Source organism: Dreissena polymorpha, chromosome 6 (genome assembly GCF_020536995.1).
Source record: "Dreissena polymorpha isolate Duluth1 chromosome 6, UMN_Dpol_1.0, whole genome shotgun sequence".
NCBI classification, from domain to species: Eukaryota; Metazoa; Mollusca; class Bivalvia; order Myida; family Dreissenidae; genus Dreissena; species Dreissena polymorpha.
This window is the reverse complement of record NC_068360.1, coordinates 31,537,597-31,545,057: the sequence shown is the minus strand read 5'-3', so window position 1 is coordinate 31,545,057 and position 7,461 is coordinate 31,537,597. Positions and strand designations below refer to the sequence as shown.

The 7,461-nt window shown below is 33.1% G+C and overlaps 1 long non-coding RNA gene across 1 annotated transcript; it reads left to right on the top strand.

Annotated features, from left to right (window-relative positions):
- The first annotated feature begins 1,136 nt into the window (after positions 1-1,136).
- On the top strand, positions 1,137-5,953 carry LOC127834623 (uncharacterized). The gene is made up of 5 exons (XR_008028029.1): positions 1,137-1,265; positions 2,308-2,501; positions 4,114-4,201; positions 4,829-4,915; positions 5,223-5,953. It is a non-coding gene; the product is annotated as an uncharacterized LOC127834623 (long non-coding RNA).
- Positions 5,954-7,461: the final 1,508 nt, after the last annotated feature.

Sequence of the window (7,461 nt, the reverse complement as noted above, 5' to 3'; positions counted from 1 at the left end):
ATTCCTAACTCAAATTCGTCAAATGGGTCGTTTGCGCTCCAACGCTTTAAAAAAACTACATAAGAGTTACGCTAAATGGCCGTCTCAGGCTTTTCTGCTAACTTCTATGCATTCTGTCCAAGACATATGGTGTGCCGATCCTTATACATGTATATAGAAATCACTCAATTGCTAGACCTTCATTTTTATGAGTGCCATACTGTGATGAAGCGGATGGCATATCAGGAAATTCATATGCTGTTTATGTACATATTCTTGTGGGACAAAAGCCCCACCGTGATTAAGCAGGGTTCTACTTTTGTTCTAACGGGAATTTCATATGCTGTTTATGTTCTTATCTTTGTTGGACAAAAGCCCCACTGTGATTAAGCAGGGGTTCACTTTTGTTCCAAAAAGGAAGTCATTTTCTTAACCATGTTTACCTCGTTTTGCAAATGGATGCAACGGGTTGTAAAACAACATTTTAATTATGTTTTGTACACTAACATCGGTTGTTACTTGCAGTTATTTCAATATTATAATGTTAGCTGCCGGCTGAGGTTGTAGCCTCACTGTGTTTAAGCAGGAGTCTGTGGTGATTTAGTAGTACTTGCCATGTAAAATAACCTTGTTGAAACGTTAACCCCACTGTGATTAAGAGGTGCTGCTCTGTTCCAACAGAGAATATTCATTGTAAAAATATGGAAATAAAAATATGCAACCTATGATAGCCTTTTAGCCATGTATATGTTGTATATATTCATTCTCTTGTAGCACTGTAGCCAATGTATTCTAACAGTCTGATGTATGGACGGCAGGAACGATGATTCGAATGATGTTCATATTCACCAAATGATGTTTCTTCAAAATTGATATATGGACACCATACCCAGCGAACATTTACTTTGACCAGTGTAAGACAAGTCATCCTACATGCAGTTCTTTGCTGAAAACATTCAATAAAGAACAAAACAATGATTTCGCGTATATGTTTAGTTATTATGTATTTGTCAATGTGAATATATATGAAAAAGTATTCTATTTATCATACGCGACATTGTTAAAAAAGCAACGGAAATACATGTATTCCTTATTTCACCAGTTTAACGCGGTTCGGCACTCGTTTAGACATCGACTATCTTCGGAATCCTCCGTAAGATAGATTACTCAATAAATCGTCTGCTTATCCAGAGTAATGACTGAGTTTATAACAATAACTTCCGTTTCGCTGTGTTTACATTGGAGACCGAAGGACATTTAAATCAGACGAAATGCCTTGTACTCGTGTAAGTATCCTTTGTTATGTTTGAATAAATAGTTAATATTCTTTTTCGTTATTTGAATGACGTTATTTTCACACATATTTTGCATACTTTAACTTTTAATATTGAGTCTTTAAAGCGTACTATCGGAATTATATGTCCAATAAAGACCATAATTTTTAAATGAAAAAAAAATAAACCAAGGTCAATTAGCTTTAGATGCCTATCGACCATGAAATATCAATTATGCAAGTTGGTTGAGTTAAAATGGTTTATGGAATAATTCAAGCGTATTGCATTATTGTAAGAATGCGGTTTAGTGATCGACCGCCTTAAATGACATAATGTATATGGTTGGTTCTTGAGCTGTCTTTCGAATTGAAGGTATTTAAATGAAGTTCTACCTAAAGATTTCCATTTTCATAATGCTTCGTGTTTTATTTTTGTCAACGGGTTTCGTTGGAATTTATTGAATGTTAATAAATTAATATACAAGTACATGTATACCATCATATTGTATATGAGCTTGATTTAAATAATAACGATCGATACGGTGTGCGATTTTGAAAGGATTATAAATGGGTGAGTTTTATTTGCACCGCAGATTTGTGTTTTTTCCAAAAGGTTGCAAAGTAAACGTTCGTTGTGTGTGATGGTTTACATGCACTTGTTTAGTCCATGTATTGCACGTTTTGTTCCGAGCTCAAGTTCAAAAGCCATGGCGGAGTATTTGATCAATAAGTGTGTTTTTTTTCATTGCACACATATGCTGTTCAATCAAAATTTAGAACAGTTTTTTTTATCAATATTGTTTTACACGTGCAGCACGTCAGTTGTCCAGAAGTGACAGAGCGTAATGGATTAATGATTTAATGACATTTTGTAGAAAAAGCCTTCAAATAACAACGTGTATCATTTTTAGTGTATATCTTGAGTCCTTCTTAAGAAATAAGTATTATAAAATATATTTTTAAGTGTAGCGTTAGAACATTACCACATTATTATTCAAATAACAGTACTAATTATGTTGCTTTTCTAACATAACGTATATTAAACATTTTTGAAGAAAAAAATGCGTAGTCGAATTAATACGGTGGATCCTAGACTGGCCGATGTATGGCACCTTCGCGATCGACCAAGTGATGTATGGGATCAACGAGCGACAAAATACAGACACCAGTCACTCTTTGAGACAATTGCAACGAGATTCAAAAGTTACCATCCTGATAGCCAGGCACAGATCTGCACGATAACTGGATTGTAAGTCTTCTAGCATGTCTTGGCATTAATTCAATTTAACGAATTGTAAATGACCGAAGGCGAATGTGACGTAAGAAAATTCACATACACACATATATATACATGTATATGATTTGGCACTAACGATTTTCCTGGACGAGTTTAATAAAATATTGTATGATATGACAACGAGTGTCAGATCTTTTTTATCACATGCTTTCAAATGAGCAAATTAAATAAATATTTACGCAGACATAATGATAAATCCCGAATATTGTTTACATTTCGTGACGTCATTTGACGTTGCAACGTCATTTCAGCAAAATAACAAAATGCGATTGGTCAATCGAAAGAAAACTAAGCCAATGAAAACGCTAAAAAAGTATATTACACATGTGTAAGATAAAAATATTCGTAATGGTTATATTACATGGGGAAACAGGGTATAGCATGTGATAAATATATATATAAACACACACAATTTGAAATATCAGCGTCACTAATAATAATAATAATAATAAAATAAGCCAGGCAGCTATGAAAGCTGGCCTTTTACAACTATTATTGCGACGTTTCCCTTAAATTGCATGGTGACACACGGATTATTGTACTGATTAATGCTATGTCTAGGGCTTGAGCTCTTTAATCAAGGACGAGACATTGTTAATACTTGTTTTTTAAACTTAATTTTATATTGAATAAGAAAGTAACACAAAAGTGTTTTTTTCTTAAAACCATCTATTGAATCATTATATTGTTATTGTGAATAACTCTGGGCCAAGTATAACGTTTGAACATCCATTTACCGGTTTTAACCGATAATTCTTTGCAATTACCTTGCTAAGGACTTATTGCATTAGTTGATAAAACCTGAACTAATCGGTCAAACAGTATTTACTCAGAAATTGCATTTAACTCTATGTAAGCGATGTACATCTACATGTTTTAATAAACTTCAATGAAAACAAAATAAACAAATCATCACAGTTAAATCGTTCGTTTTTCAAACGATTTTGTTTAAATTTCAACTAATGATTACTCATTAACAAAACGAACTGTATAGTGTATTCCCATGTTCATTGTGTTATTTCAAATACACGACTTTTTAAATGTTTGAAACTGGGACGACAACATTTTGGGAAGATTTCAATTGGTCATTCTGTCAACATTTTCTTTACTATACATTTCCGTTTGATGTAGTATATATTTTTCATTAGCATAGTGTCTCTGAATCTGCTTATATTAAATTCTGTCCAGTATAGCGTCTCATGATCTGTCTATATTATAATTCTCATTATGTAAGTGTATTTGTATCTGTTTATATTATAATTTGAAGTATTATAGTGTCTCTGGATTTGATCTGTTTATATATATTTCATTCTAGTCTAGTATCTCGGGATATGTTTATTTTACTCTATTATATTGTCTCTGGATCTCTTTGCATTACATTTTGCTGTATTATAGAGCATCCGGAACTGTTTACATTATATTTTGCTTTATTATATTGTCTCTGGATCTCTGTACATAACATTTTGTTCTATTATAATGTATCTCAAACTGTTTACATTATATTTTGCTCTATACTAGTATAGTGTCTATGTGTATGTTTATATTATATGCCTCTCTATTCTAGTGTCTCCGGATCCGTGTCCGGATACGTTTGAGTATACTTTGGCAAAACAGTGGCTATCTGCACAGGATTCACGGCAATTTGCTTCATGGTAAAGCATTTGTTCAGCGTTTTAGATATTTTATTGAACTGATCTTAAGTTGCTTTAATTTTTAAACGTGATGCTTTAAACTGTTTGAAGTATATGCTTTATTTTGTCTTAGATCGTGTACCCGTGAAAAAATATCGATGAATTGTTTACTAGTTTACTACTAAACGTTATAGCGCAATACATAACGCTATTGTTCAGAAATGTTGAAAACGTATTTTTTTTACCTTGCAAATATGTAAACGCATTTATTTTCATGTTTTTCCCCACTGTTTTGGTATAAATTTACTCCTCTAAAACTTTCTCATAAGCATAAATAATGAATAATCATACACTGATATATTGAGTTCATTTTTTTTAATTTGAACATACAGGTATTTCATTCACTTCATGAAGAAAATGTAAAGACACTGCCTTGAAAACTATGATATAATTGTTGTTTTTCATTTCCCTAGCATGCTGTTAATCACCAATTGCAATTTGAAGCGCTACAGCTTATGTTGAGTCCATTCATGGTGACTGGGCAATATCTTGCACGACGGTTACATACATGTGAGAGCAAGGAACGACAACTCTGCATGCAGATTGGATGACTATGTTGTATTTTGATCACGTTCCCTTTTCTTCTAGGTGGCGAACGGTCTGGATTACGTGAAAATAAATTGGCCAAAAATTGCACGGCATTTCACAAGCGGAATTGAATGGCTCTCTTCTGTTGTAAGTTTGATATTTTATTTAATCAGATTTAAGGGATTTGTGTGAAAACAAAGATTTCCACTTAGAGTAATGTGTTGTATAAGGGCCATACCGTAACCCGCATTTCTGTAATGAGAATAGTTGATTTTATTAATTTAGTTTATAATGTGTTCCTGTCCTTTGTCTTAACTGTTTTTAACTGCACATGTATTTGTAATGAAATCTTTGATATGTATGTATGCGTAATTATACCTTGCAAGTTCTGATTTGAATCCGAAAAAAACAACTTGTTTAACAGTCAATGACGCATGTTTTTTTTCCATTTCAGATAAGCCAGAACATAAAGTTGACATGCTTTTTTGGGGTCAGCTTTGCTTGGGGACTGTTTTGGACTGTAGCAATTTGGTGGGATTACAAAGAATTCACTTCAAGTTTACAAAGGTCTTCGACCGTACCCTCTCCAAGTGTGAACTACACTCACAACTGAACGCACAATCCTATACCAGACGATAATGGAAAGTCCGTTGTCGTTTGCGGGCCGGTTGGCCGCAGCCAAATTTCGTCCACATTCCGAGTCAATCTAAAAAATTTCATAGGGTAGCGAAGAGTAAATCAGCATGCTCTAAGATAAGGTAAATTTGTAATCCACGTTTGTGATGAATTAGAATTATAAGTAAAGAACACGCATTGTGAATAAATAAACATTTTATTTTTGCCTTATTTTTCAAAGAATGTTTATCCCGGAATTCTGTCAGATTGTCTTAAGTAGTCCAAGTACATATACATAACCCGAATCATGTGACTGTGTTAACTATATATGTCTCCGTCATCGTTGAGGCGCATTTTAATGAGGCTAGTTAAGAACTACGGTTTTTTGTAAAGAACTGAACGCATTTTAATGTTCACTGCTAACTGAATTATCATACTATTGTAACTATCTGTTGAAGTATCTGTCTAACTGTTAACATTATATGAGTGCAGAACTCAAACAATTAATTTGTTTATGCATGTACATCGAAGGTATTTTACCAAATTTAAATAAAAAAATAGTAAATTGGAGTCGTCTTTTTTATTTGATATAAACACTGTAGGCCTACATCTCTCTATATATTATCCATCGTCGAACATTACAAAAACGAATGCATACAGATGCAATAGCCAGGATAGAAAAAATACAGCAACCGAAGAATTAGAAACGTCACATACTCATTTAAGACCCCCTCCCCACCCCTCAAGTCAGCGAAGATAGCATCATGATTCGTTAGACGGCAGCACGGAGTGAAACACAAATTCTCAAGGTAACCTGGCTGTAATTTCCTTTTTTATTTACTATAATATCTAATTTTTAAACAGAAAATCAAATGACATACAGACAAAAGTCTTGTTGATGGATCTAAAGTTTACACCATCACCTTGTCATTAAATTTGTGATTTAAAAATGGCTATTACCAGTGTTTGATCCATGATTTTAATTATGACTTTTTGTGTTATACTTTGCATATTAATGCAGTACTAAATATAAGTTAAGTCTACCTTTCTGGAATAAAAAATCATCTGTTTAAATTGTAGGGCGTGCCGAGAGCAACGCTTTTTTGAACTCAAATAATAATGTTAAAAATATTCCAGATGCAGATGACCTCAACTTCTCTTGTGTATGATTGTATTTATATTTATGGTCGAAATGAAGAGAAAATATCATCAGGTTTGACATTATATGTTTGTATGCAATTTTGGATTCGATTCAATTGTTAAAATATAACGATTTCAAAATTGCGTCTTTTTTCAATTCAAGTCCATAAATGATATTTTACGATCTTCGATTCAAGTTGTGCATAGATAACACAATGGCCCTCATAACACATCATTTCGCGGCCTTTTTGGATTTTTGACGTTAATATATTGCACTTTACTCCCGTGTCAAAATTATCTTATTTTACCTCGAGTGTCTATAGCAATCGATTAATGCGACCTTAACAGGACAATATAATTCATATTTTGAGTTATTAACTGCCATTGGTAGAGAAATGCACATTTAAGTACAATCTTTTAACGCCCAAGTGACAAGTAACTGCTTCAATCCTGAGCAAATTGGCATTGCGTGAACTTGATTTGCAAGAAATTACATGGATTTTTCCAACTTTCTTTGTTAAATATCAAAAGCATAAGTCAAAACTGCTCTAACTGCAAAATCAAAATCATCCGAAATTTACAATACATATGCAGGATGGTGCATTTTGACTGCATGCCTTAAAAACAGGAATTTAGTGATCATTACCCAACACAACAAACTTGAGTACTTGATATTTTTAACAAGCTTTGTTCAAAAGGTCTTGTTTGAAAATTACTAAACACATTTTGTGTTAATGTTTAAATTAGCTAAAGCCATGACAGCTGGTAAGTCAACTGATGTTACTCAACACTCCTTTAGCAACACCACCCAATACCAAGTTTAAGATTTAAATCTAAAACAAATAACAGAGCATGTACGCTTAAAGGACAGTTTATTTTAACAATATTTAGTGACAATGGTCCTTTAATTAGTAAACCCCAAATCTCGCTTATGAAAC